We start from the raw sequence: 12,320 nt of genomic DNA, 5'->3' as shown, positions 1-12,320 counted from the left end.
TCAATGGACCGTAAATTGCAAGGACATTTAATTTCTTTTTCTTTTGCCTTTGTTCCCCACATCACACAGCGCACGGAGCTGCCGCAGTGGACCGGCCGCTACTCTGGGCAGTGCGCACCAGAGGCTGAAGCTTGGGTTAGAAAGTTGGAAGAGCTGAAGTTAGGAAGGCGGTTGTCCATGACTCTGCTGGCTTCGGGGCTCACAGCACGGTAGGAAAACAAAGTAATAATAAGTTGCAGACTTAGAATAAGTAGCATGCCGCTGGGCAAAGCTAGGAGGGCGCAAGCCGCCCCAGATTAAGATCTGAGCACTTGTGCAAAGCCTGATTAGGACGCTAAGAGGCACAATCCCAGGGCGCCTGGGTGGCTCCGTCAGTTAACTGTCTGACCTCAGCTCAGGTCAGATCTCACAGTGTGCGGGTTCGAGCCCCACATGGGGCTCTGTGCTGACAGCTCAGAGCCTGGAGCCTGCTTTGGATTCTGTGTCTCCCTCTCTCTCTGCCCTTTCCCCGCTCACGCTCTGGCTCTCTCTTTCTCTCTGTCTCAAAAATGAATAAACATTAAACAAAAATTTTAAGAGCTACAATCCCTGGGAAAGTGACGAGAGGAAAGGGGAGGATGTTGTGGCGCCTGACAATGAGATGGACCCCGTGCCCCATACCGTTGGAGCCTTAAAACAAAGGAAAATGTTAAATAGTGATTCCCCTAGACTGCTGATAATAGAGAAATGTGTCCCAAAACTACTAGCAATTCTTTCCCAGTCCCTTGATGATGTAAATCTTATCATGCCTTTGCCACGTAAGCACTGCCCAGAATTTGCGTAAGACTGAGGGGAAAAGTGGGGGAAAAGGCTTTTTAAAACACAGTCCGCTGGGGGGTGCCTGGCTGGGTTGGTTGGTGGAGCACATGACTCTTGCTCTCTGGGTTATAGGTTCAAGCCCCACCTTGGGTGTAGAGATGATCGAAAAATAAAATCTTTAAGGGGTACATGGGTGGCTCAGTCCGTTGAGTGACTTTGGCTCAGGTCATGATCTCATGGTTTGTGAGTTCGAGCCCTGAGTCAGGCTCTGTGCTGACAGTTCAGACCCTGGAGCCTGCTTTGGATTCTGTGTCTCCTCTCTCTGCCCCTCCCCAACTTGTGCTCTGTCTCTCAAAAATAAATAAATGTAAAAAAAAAAATTTTAGGGGCGCCTGGGTGGCTCAGTCGGTTAAGTGGCCAACTTCGGCTCAGGTCATGATCTCACAGACTGTGAGTTCGAGCCCCGCGTCGGGCTCTGTGCTGACAGCTCAGAGCCTGGAGCCTGTTTCAGATTCTGTGTCTCCCTCTTTCTGACCCTCCCTCGTTCATGCTCTGTCTCTCTCTGTCTCAAAAATAAATAAACATTAAAAAAAAAATTAAAAAAAATTTTTTTAGATAAAAATAAAATCTTGAAAAATAAATAAAATACAGGCTGCCACAGAAGCTCCCTCGCTGGTCCACAGCCTCCAGAAGATTACTCGTCAAGGGCTGAGGTTCTGGAATGGTAGACAGAATGGGGTCTCTGTCTACACGTTTATGCACATCTATAGATGTATGCTATGTAAATGTGGTTTTCCTCCCTCCACGGGTTTCCTTTTGGCCACGGGTGGTGCCAAAATTAATTTGTAAAAGAGCTCTATTTAATTGGCTTAAAGAAAAATAAGCTTCAGTATCAACGGTGTGCTTACGTAAAAGCAAAATGTAATTTTCTCTCTGCTAAAGGGACAGTTTTCTTGGACCAGTGCTCTGTTCTCGATGGGATTAGGAAAGTTTTGTTTTGTTTTGTTTTGTTTTTACCTAGGTAATCTGCCTGGAAAACAGATTCCAAGTCTTATCAAAATAATCTCCGGGGGGCGCCTGGGTGGCGCAGTCGGTTAAGCGTCCGACTTCAGCCAGGTCACGATCTCGCGGTCCGTGAGTTCGAGCCCCGCGTCGGGCTCTGGGCTGATGGCTCGGAGCCTGGAGCCTGTTTCCGATTCTGTGTCTCCCTCTCACTCTGCCCCTCCCCCGTTCATGCTCTGTCTCTCTCTGTCCCAAAAATAAATAAAAAACGTTGAAAAAAAAAAATTTAAAAAAATAATCTCCGGTGCCTCTTGCTGTCTTTTTCAGGTCTTTGATGAGTTAAGAAAATGGATTCTTCTCTATTAAAAGAACTAAGTGTTTTTACAATTATGTAACTTACTCTCATTGTCACTCTGGTTAAATGAATAACTAAGGATCGGTTCACAGTGACCTATGATCCTCTTTAATCATGTGCTTTAGAACCTTTTGATATTTTTCACAAACTTCCCCCCAAATCATATCTAAATCCAAGTCTTGTTAACCTTGAACTGACTCTGGGATTTTCCAGATGGTCCCTGGAACATCTCAAAACGTGTGTTCTGTCTCCTTATAAAAGAGAGATATTAAACTAATTAGGATTCTTTTTATGTTTTAAATTACATGGGAGGGGCACCTGTTTGGCTCAGTCTGTAGGGCATGTGACTCTTGACCTCAGGGTTGTGGGTGTAGAGATTACTTAAAAATAAAATCTTTAAAAAATAAAAATAAATTACATGGGAAACAGTGCAGATAGGAAGTGATGCTAAACTCTCTTTGTATTTGTATGAAATTCCTAAAACTCTGATAGGTCCTGGTCTAGTGTTATCAGTCATAATTTTAAAATGTATGTCACAGGGTGACAGTCGGGGGGCTCAGTCGGTTAAGCATCTGACTTCGTAGGTTCGAGCCCCAAGTCGGACTCTGTGCTGACAGCTCAGAGCCTGAAGCCTGCTTTTGGCTTCTGTGTCTCCCTCTCTCTCTGCCCCTCCTCTACTCGTGCTCTGTCTCTATCTCTCTCTCTCTCAAAAATAAATAAACATTAAAAAAACCCCAGCAGATTAAATTACTAACAGGTAAAACCACCCTGGCTGGGTGAACTAAATACTCTCCCCAGGCGTTAATACATTTGAATGACCAACCAGTAGGACTTGTTGCCTCATATGCCAGACTAGACACCCCTGCTGAGACATCCGACACCACAAAGGCACGGAAGTCATGGGAAACAGCCATTGTCCCAATTCTCACTGCAGGTCGACATGCTTGGCTGCTGAGAACGCCGAACCCTATCACACCGGAAAGAGGCGTTCTCTGCGTTCTCTACTGGAACTTGCGATGAGACATCCCCCGGGATGGGGAGGTTAGTTCGAATCCCTGAATGAGGGGGGATCCCCTCACTCTCCACTGGGTCCCACCAACCCGCTGCAAGCGGGACCTGTGGAAATGTGTTATACCCGGAAAGGAGCACGCCCCCTTGAGAGAAGGTGGGGGTCCTGGTCTGGCCCACCCAGCCCCCGGTCCATCTGTTCACACCTGACAGTGCTGCCTCTCCTGGCCAACGCGTAGGGTATGTACAACCAGGTCAAGTTCCTAAAACCGCCAGCCTCCCTCTCCTCAAGGCCAGGTGGTCATGTCTTTCCACTGGTACCATTGTTTGGCGGCCATCTTTGTTCCCTCAGTTGGGCAGGAGGACGTTATTTTGTTTTTATTTTTTTAATGCCTATTTTAATTTTTTTGAGAGAGAGACGGAGCGCTAATAAGAGAGGGGCAGAGAGAGAGGGAGACACAGAATCCGAAACAGGCTCCAAGCTCTGAGCTGTCAGCACAGAGCCTGATGTGGGGCTTGAACCCATGAGCCACGAGATCATGACCTGAGCCGACGTCGGACGCTCAACCTACTGAGTCACCCAGGCGCCCCTGGTCAGGAGGACATTATAGCACACACAGAAGCCCTTACTAAAGTCACCCAGCAAATCTTGAACGATAGCCAACAAAGCCTGTCTTTACTGAACCCTAAAATCTTTCTAATGAGGAAAGCTGTCCGCCAAAACAGAATGGCCTTGGACATGATCACTGCTTGGCAAGGAGACACCTGTGTCATTTTCCAAACAGAACATTGTGTGTTCCCATCCGATAAGGCAGCTAGCACATCGTCTTTATTAAATCACATGGGGACACAGGTGAACACCTTCAGCAATCTGACCCCTGGCCTGGGAGACTTTATAAATCAGTGGGGGGTGGGGGGGTATGTGTAAGATTGTAAGAGTCGGTCATGAGGGGTGGAGGATGGGGGGACGTCACACAGGACAGGACTGCTGGTTGACCCATGATCTGGACTCAGCCAATCAGAGGCTCCTCCCTCCCTCCCCCGACCACGGAATGTACCTCTGCTCACTGTTCCCACCGTGGGAGCTGTTCCAAGGACGTAGCCTTGACAGAGTAAGGCTTTGAGACCATGTGGATGGTATACGTGACTGAGTCCAGTTAAGGTCTCTGTATAAACTTGAAGATTCTGGGGGTGCCTGGGTGGCTCAGGCAGTTGCGCGGCCGACTTCAGCTCAGGTCATGATCTCGCAGCTCGTGAGTTCGAGCCCCGCGTCGGGCTCTGTGCTGACAGCTCGGAGCCTGGAGCCCGCTTCGGATTCTGTGTCTCCCTCTCTCTCTTCCCCTAACCCACTCGCAGTCTGTCTATCTCAAAAGTAAATAAACATTAAAAAAAAAATTTAAAAGCCAACTTTAAGATTCTGGAGGGTGGGTGGGGAGACCCACTCCTCTTGTGGCGCCCAAGACAAGCCTCATAAGTGAGCTCCCTTGCTTATTAAACCTGCCACCTACCCATCTGGAGTGGTCCGCCTCTTTCTTTGGTCCCCCCTTGTCCTCTGTGTGTAGGGGCCAGTTTGGCGAACCAACAATGCCACAACCTCAGGTGGTGAAGACTGCACGATCCCCATTCCCTTTTTACTCAGAGATAAGAGGCTTTGCCCGAGGCCAACGCAGCTAGGAAATGGCAGAGCCGGGATTCGGACCCAGGTCATCCATCTCCTGAGCACCTGTGTGCTCCGAACCTCTACACCATGTCACCTGTGCTGAGAGAGCATCTAAGTCAACCGTCGTCTCCCCCCCGAGGACAGGAATTTTGTGTGCCTTCTGCGCAGCTGAATTCCCAGTGCTTAGGACAGGGCGAGGCACGGAGCAGTACCCGATAGATACCCGTTAAAGGAAGGAATGAACAAATTCAGAAAGAGACTCATTTTCACCGGTTGTTGATGATGGTGGTGGTGGTGGCGGTGATGAAGAAATAAATGACATGGGGTACAATGACTTGGGGAAAATCGCTCGGCAGCTTCCTAAAAAGTTAGATGCGTAACTCCCATATACGACCCGGGCATCCACTCCTAGGGGTACACGCTGGAGAAATGACAGCCGATGTTCACACAAAGACTTGTACACCAGTGTTCAAAGCACTCCTATTTGTAATGGCCCCAAACTGGAAGCAACCCCAATGTCCAACCAACAGGTGACTCAATAAACCAACCGGGGTGACTTAACCTGTTCCACGCAATGGCCTAGTTCCACACGCACGGATCTCAAAACAATGATGCTGGGTGGAAAAACAACAACAACAACAGAAAAAGCCAGACGTGGGAATACATACTACATAAATTGCATTCCAGAAAATGCAAACTAACCAATGGTGACAGAAAGCGGATCTGTCTTTGTGCGGGGCGGAGTGTGTGCGGAGGAGGGCTGTGGGTGGAGGGTTTACCAAGAGGCATGAAGAAATTCGGGAACGATGGATATGTTCATTCTCACCATCATGATCTTTTCTTTTTTTTTTTTAACATTTCATATTATTTTTTAAGAGACAGCGAGCAGGGGAGAGGCAGAGAGAGAGAGAGAGAAAGAGAGAGAGAGAGCAGGGGAGGGACAGAGAAAGAGAGAGAGGGAGAGAGAGAGAGAATCCCAAGCAGGCTCCATGCTGTCAGCGCACAGCCAGACAGAGGACTCGATCCCGCGGACTGTGAGATCACGACCCGAGCCAAAATCAAGAGACGGATGCTTAAGCAACTGAGCCACCCAGGTGCCCCTCACAGGTTTATATATAACCCAACATTCATCAACTTGTATGCTTTAAATATATGTGCTTGCTTGTGTGTCACTTATAAGTGGTGGGGGGGGGGAAGTGTCACAACTGTTTAATGTAAATGAGAACTTTTCCTCTACTGGGCTGGCTTCACTCATTAGCCCCTGAGGGCACCTGAACTTTCTATCTGAAACCCAACAGACCATGAAGCTACTTCCGCTCAGAGCCCTGAAGAGGCTTTAAAAAAATGAAAAGAAAAGAAAAGAAAAGAAAAGAAAAGAAAAGAAAAGAAAAGAAAGCTGACCTATTTCTGCTCTCGGGCCTGTCACATTTCTCTCTGGAGCCCTGGAGCCCCCAGGGGACCCATTTCTTGAATGGGGGGAAGAGAAAAAGGAGAATATGCACGGGGTGGGGGGAGGGGGGTCCAGCAGATGGGAATATGGTTGGCTCTGCCCCCCCTCCAGGCACAGAGAAGGTGGAATGGGGGGGTGAAGATTCAGGAGGGGGGGACGCCGTGGGAAGGTGGCTGTGGTTCTCTCGGGAAGCAAGAAGGAGGTCACTGCTGAGAGCAAGGATGAGAAAGGTGTTGTGGGGTGGAGGAGAAGTCATCTGGGAGAGTCAGGGGAACTGGGACACAGACCAACCTGCTGAGCAGCACTGTGGGTCCGCTCCAAGCAGGTGAGCATGAGTCTAAGGCAAGGCTATAGGGCGCCTGGTAGGCTCGGTCGGTTAAGCATCCGACTTCGGCTCAGGTCATGATCTCACAGCTTGTGGGTTCGAGCCCCGCCTTGGGCTCTGTGCTGACAGCTCAGAGCCTGGAGTCCGCTTCGGATTTTGTGTCTCCCTCTCTCTCGGCCCCTCCCTCGCTCATGCTGTCTCTCTCAAAAATAAACATTCCAAAAAAAAAAAATGTTAGGGCAAGGCCAGTTACCACGGTTGTGTATTTTTCTCCACCCACATTCAGCCGCACAGGTGGAGCCTTAGATCTAATAAGGAATGTAGTTTCAACAGATGAATATGGTGAGGCAGAGAGGGGTGCAGAGAGTGTGTGTGAGGGGGTGATCATCATCTGTTGGTCAAGGAATTTAATCTCCGTAAAGATATGAGGGAGCTGAGGGATAGAGGAAAATTGGGAGGGTCAGCGAACTGTTGGGAGTTGAGGTTTTGGAGGGAATGAACTAGAAAGACAGGCTACGATGGGCGGTGAGTGAGATGCGTGAAGCTGAAGTTCTCAGAGGCTGCGGTTACAGAGACAAGGTGTAGGGGCGCCCATGGGAGGGAGGGGCTGGGGGGGAGGACAAGGTCCCTGGGGAAGAGGAGGTCTTGGAACCAAGAGGCCAGGATGGTTCGAGGGTCACCTACCTGGGTGCGGAAATCACAGAGAATGATGAGAGGCAGCACGGAAGCCAGTGAACTGGGAGCCGAAGTCATGGAGAATTTGCACTCAACTGATGAATACAAATGTGGTACGTCCCTACCGCGGAATATTATTTGCCCACCAAAAGGGATGATGGACATCCCATAACATGGGTGAGCCTTGAGCGCAACAGGTCACGTGTTTTGTGATTCCATTTATACGGCAAATCCATAGAGACAGAAAGTAGGTTCGTGGTTGCTATGGGTTGAAGGCAGGTGATTGCTAAAGGATGTGGAGTTTCTCTGGGGAGTGATCAAAAAAGTTCTGGAATTAGACAGTGGTGATCTTTGCCCAACCTCGTGCATAAAAACCACGAAGTTGTATTCTCTAAAAGAGTGGCTGTATCTCAATAAAAACGCTTTTTTTTTTCCAATCTGATCTGGTTTTGCTTTTCATTCTTGATCACAACACTTTCGCTTACAACGTTAAGGTGAATCTGAAGTTTGTAATTTCTGGAAATTCTCACCTGGCTCTTGGAAAGAGTTGGGTCTACACTTTCGGTCTTTGTCAGCAGGAAGGATACCTAATGCTGCAGCTATCCACTGGAAAGGACCTGGGTACAGAAGGGCCCCAGCACAGCCTCTGAGTCCTGCCCAAAGCACCAGAGAATCCAAAATGACACAGTTGTGCCGAAGAATCCGGCCTGATCACCTGGGATCGGGTCACGTGGGGAAACCGCACAAGGGCTGGATGTGCACCGCTGCAGGCAGGACAGACCACTGCCTCCAGCCACCTATGCGCGGTGTCCTCTGACCAAGCGGCCACCAATGGGAACTCAAGGCACCAGCCACGTCAGGGTCAACATCAACAGGCCAGCCCCTTGTCACTCTCGTGGTTCTTTTTTCCAGGCCAGCGTCCGCATCCCCACCATGTCCCGCTGGAGGCCACACACCTGTCCCCATCACCTCTCCGAGCTCGTCTCCTCTCACACACGCCACCACTGTTCTACCGGGTGACACTTCAGTTCTCACTTCAGGGCTTCTGTGTTTGCGGTTCCCCTCTGCCTGGAACGTGTCTTCCCCCAGCAATTCCAATGGCATGTGAACACGCACACGCGCGCTCACACACACCCAACAGACTCACTTTCAACAAGATAAAGTAAACGTAGGGGCACCTGGGTGGCTCAGTCGGTTGAGCGTCCGACTTCAGCTCGGGTCATGATCTCGCAGTTCGTGGGTTCAAGCCCCGCGTCGGGTTCTGTGCTGACAGCTCGGAGCCTGGAGCCTGCTTCGGATTCTGTGTCTCCCCCTCTCTCTGCACCCTCCCCACTCATGCTCTGTCTCTGTCTCTCAAAATTAACGTTAAAAAAAATTTTTTTTTTTAACTGGAGGAGGCAGCTAAGTCAGCATGGAGAGGGAAAGTCACAGCCTTGATGAGGTTTTGGGGTGATGGTGGGGGGGGGTCCGGAGCCAACGACCAAGAAATAATTCTTAAACGCATCTTTGGTGCAAACACGTGGTTTTATTAAAGCACGGGAACAGGACCCATGGGCAGAAAGAGCTGCGCTGGCGTTATGAAGAGTGACTGCTTATATACTAAGGAGTTGGGGGAGGTAAAGGCAAAGGGAGGCTTCCAGAAGGACTTTGCTCTGCTAAAGAGGACTCCTAAGATACCTGCAGCCTCGCTATTGTCCAGCTAAGGTTGTTTCCCTCTACTAAGGCATTAACTTTAGGACAGGACGGTACGGGGTCCCTGGAGAAACGTTCTAGTCTGTATTTGCCTCCAGTATTTGTCAATGGGCTACAGGTAATGAGGAAATTTAATTTTACCTGCCATTTCCTCCTTGCCTTCATTCCCCACATCACTATGGAGGGGTGATGCTGGGGCTTGAGGAAACTGAGTCTATAGGTTTCTGGAGATTAAACTATTGATAAGATTGCCTTCTTCTTATAATTTACCAAGACGTTGGGGCGCCTGGGTGGCGCAGTCGGTTGAGCGTCCGACATCAGCCAGGTCACAATCTCGCGGTCCGTGAGTTCGAGCCCCGCGTCGGGCTCTGGGCTGATAGCTCGGAGCCTGGAGCCTGTTTCCGATTCTGTGTCTCCCTCTCTCTCTGCCCCTCCCCCGTTCATGCTCTGTCTCTCTCTGTCCCAAAAATAAATAAAAAACGTTGAAAAAAAATAAAAAAAAAATAATTTACCAAGACGTTTGTAAACTGATGTCCTGTAAGACGGTGATCTCTATCAGTTAGTCATTTGTTTTCTTTCCTTGCCTTTGTCCTGGGACAGCCAAGAGTGCCTGAGGAATATCACACACCTCCCACCTGGGGGGACAGGGGTGCGCTAGCTTTCACACTGTCCTCAGCCCGCCCCTCGCTCTCTCATCATCCTCAAATGCTCGTACTGGAAAGGAAGAAAACCTTTGAATTAACGCGTTTTCCCAACAGAAGAAGTGTTGAGAGAGAACAGCAGAAGAAACCCAAAGAAAGAAGGAAATAATGTAATAATGAAGAGTCATTAATACAATACAGTGTACATTCTCTCTGAGACAGCACTTCTAGGCATATACCTGAGAGACACTCGCCTCTGTGGAAAGTAACATTTGCCCCAGGCTGGTCATTACAGCACCGCTGGTGGTCGCCAGAAGCCTGGGAACAAATTCAGTGGCTACTCGTTAGACCCAAGGAAAACTACCCAGACGTCAGAAAGAATGAGACCCTCTCCTTTACTGCCAGTGGGAATAGATATCGCAGTTTGGAAAACAATTTGACATTCTCCAATAATGTTGACGGGAGATGAACATGTGAGCCTGCGACCCCCCCCCCCCCCCATATGCCCTGGAAACTCTTACCCAGGTGCAGAAGACAATACTAGAAGGTTAAAGCAGCGTTTTCTTGTTCGTTTGTTTGTTTCTTCACAGTACTCCTCGCCCACCATACTTTATTTACCAAACAAATGGCCCCACCATCAAGGAAGATATCATGCTCACAATAGCAAATACGGAGGTGGGAGCAGGGGTGGAAGGCTAGCTTTAAGACATCTGAAAAAATCACGGCTTGGGCAAAAATGCTACTTCTGGGCACCTCGTCCGTCAGAAAGGTCTCAACGTTGACGCCGTCTCTCTACATTTTCTAAGTGTATCCCTGTGTAGTTTTAACAGCGCTAACAGCCCTTAACATCACTGATTTTTACCAAGGAGGTGGGTCAAGCAGCTCAGTCAGCCAAAATCAGAAAAGACTTAGGTCTTGGAGGGAGCCAAGTTCTAGGAAAATGTGTCACATTCAATCCTTGTTTTCGGTTCTTTTACTATTTACTATTTTTACTATTTTTTAAAGCGGAAGAGACAACCAACGCAAGAAAGGGGGGATCCATCCTGAATGTCCTCCTAGTGGCTAGATTATGACTTCAAAGTGGGTCGAGTTTGTGAGAAATCAACACAGTGACAAGTCAGAACCAAAAAGAAGGCCCTTCCTGGGCCATCACAGTACCCCTACCTCATGATGGGTTGAAATTGCTTCTAGGGGAGCAGCGCTGGCTGCCAACGGCAACAGTCCTTCTCAACTTTGGTCATGGCCGACCTCTGTCCCAAATCCCACTCTGCCTTTATCTTGAAGTATCTAGGAGAGACCAAGCATTTCTTCCCTAGAACCAAATATCGAGGAACCACCCAAACGCCCGCTATCAGTAGAATTGATAAATTGTGGTACATCGTACAACGGAACGTTACATAGCACTGAATTAACTAAGAGGTATTTGGGGGGTGCCTGGGTGGCTCAGTTGGTTCAGCGTCCAACTCCTGATTTCGGCTCAGGTCGTGATCCAGGGGTTGTGGGATTGAGCCCCGAACCAGGCTCTGCACTGATCGTGGAACCTGCTTAAAATTCTCTCTCTCTCCCTCTTCCCCTCTCCCCAACTCACGCTCTCTCTCTCTCTCTTTCTCTAAAACAAACAAACAAACAAACAAAGACCATCAGAGATGAGTCTCAAAAACATAATACAAACAATATGATTTCATTTTTATTAGGGCTCCAAACTGGGAAAACAAACCATAGACTGTTCTGGAGTACACAAAACCATAAACAAAAGCGAGAACACTATAGAGACAAAATTCAGGATAGCAATTATGTCTGAGGGCAGAGATGGTGGATGTGGTCGAACAGGGACATGGAGAGCACCCCAAGATGCCGCTAATGTTTTATTTGTTAAGCTGAGTGCTCACTATCTGGGTGTTTCGTTACAATTTTTAAGCAAGGCTTTGGTTCCATATAGTGTCTCATAAAACTTCTAGGAGCAAAACCAGAAAACAATGAAGCAACTCTTTATATATATGAATAGTAAATCACCTTCATAAAAAGGTTATGCATCCGACTTCGGCTCAGGTCACCATCTCGCAGTTGGTGAGTTCGAGCCCCGCGTCGGGCTCTGTGCTGACGGCTCAGAGCCTGGAGCCTGCTTCAGATTCCGTGTCTCCCTCTCTCTCTCTCTCTCTCTCTGCCCCTCCCCTGCTGGCGCTCTGTCTCTCTCTTTCTCTCAGAAATAAATAAACATTAAAAAATTTTTTAAAAAGGAAATTTTAACATATGAAGGAGTTTCGATTAGGTGACGATCCCTCGACTCAGAATACTTAATGTATTTTGCTCAGGGCACCACTAAACAAACATGTTACCACTAAACTATCAACTACACAACATTATGCAATAAAGTGTGCTTTTTGCTGAAGTCACCCAACTTCTTCCACTTACATACCACTATCTTTTTAAAAATTTTTCAAACAACATTTATTTATTTTTGAGAGGTAGAGAGAGACAGAGCACAAGCGAGGGAGGGGCAGAGAGACAGGAAGACACAGAATCCGAAGCGGGCTCCAGGCTCTGAGCTGTCAGCACAGAGCTGACCCGGGGCCCGAACCCGCGAACCACGAGATCATGACCTGAGCGGAAGTCGGATGCCTACCTGACCGAACCACCCAGGCACCCCAGGTGTGTGTCAATGGTGTTTTGGGCTTGATTTGATTCCTCATTTAAATTATTGGTGAAATAATTGA

The 12,320-nt window shown here is 48.5% G+C and overlaps 1 long non-coding RNA gene across 1 annotated transcript; it reads left to right on the top strand.

Annotated features, from left to right (window-relative positions):
- Positions 1–29: 29 nt before the first annotated feature.
- On the top strand, positions 30–5,690 carry LOC115502893. The gene is made up of 3 exons (XR_003965226.2): positions 30–209; positions 3,090–3,196; positions 4,726–5,690. It is a non-coding gene; the product is annotated as an uncharacterized LOC115502893 (long non-coding RNA).
- Positions 5,691–12,320: the final 6,630 nt, after the last annotated feature.

The sequence above is a fragment of the Lynx canadensis genome, chromosome E2 (assembly GCF_007474595.2).
Source record: "Lynx canadensis isolate LIC74 chromosome E2, mLynCan4.pri.v2, whole genome shotgun sequence".
Lineage (NCBI taxonomy): Eukaryota > Metazoa > Chordata > Mammalia > Carnivora > Felidae > Lynx > Lynx canadensis.
Note: the sequence above shows the minus strand (reverse complement) of the source record. Positions and strands in the feature narration are given on the sequence as shown.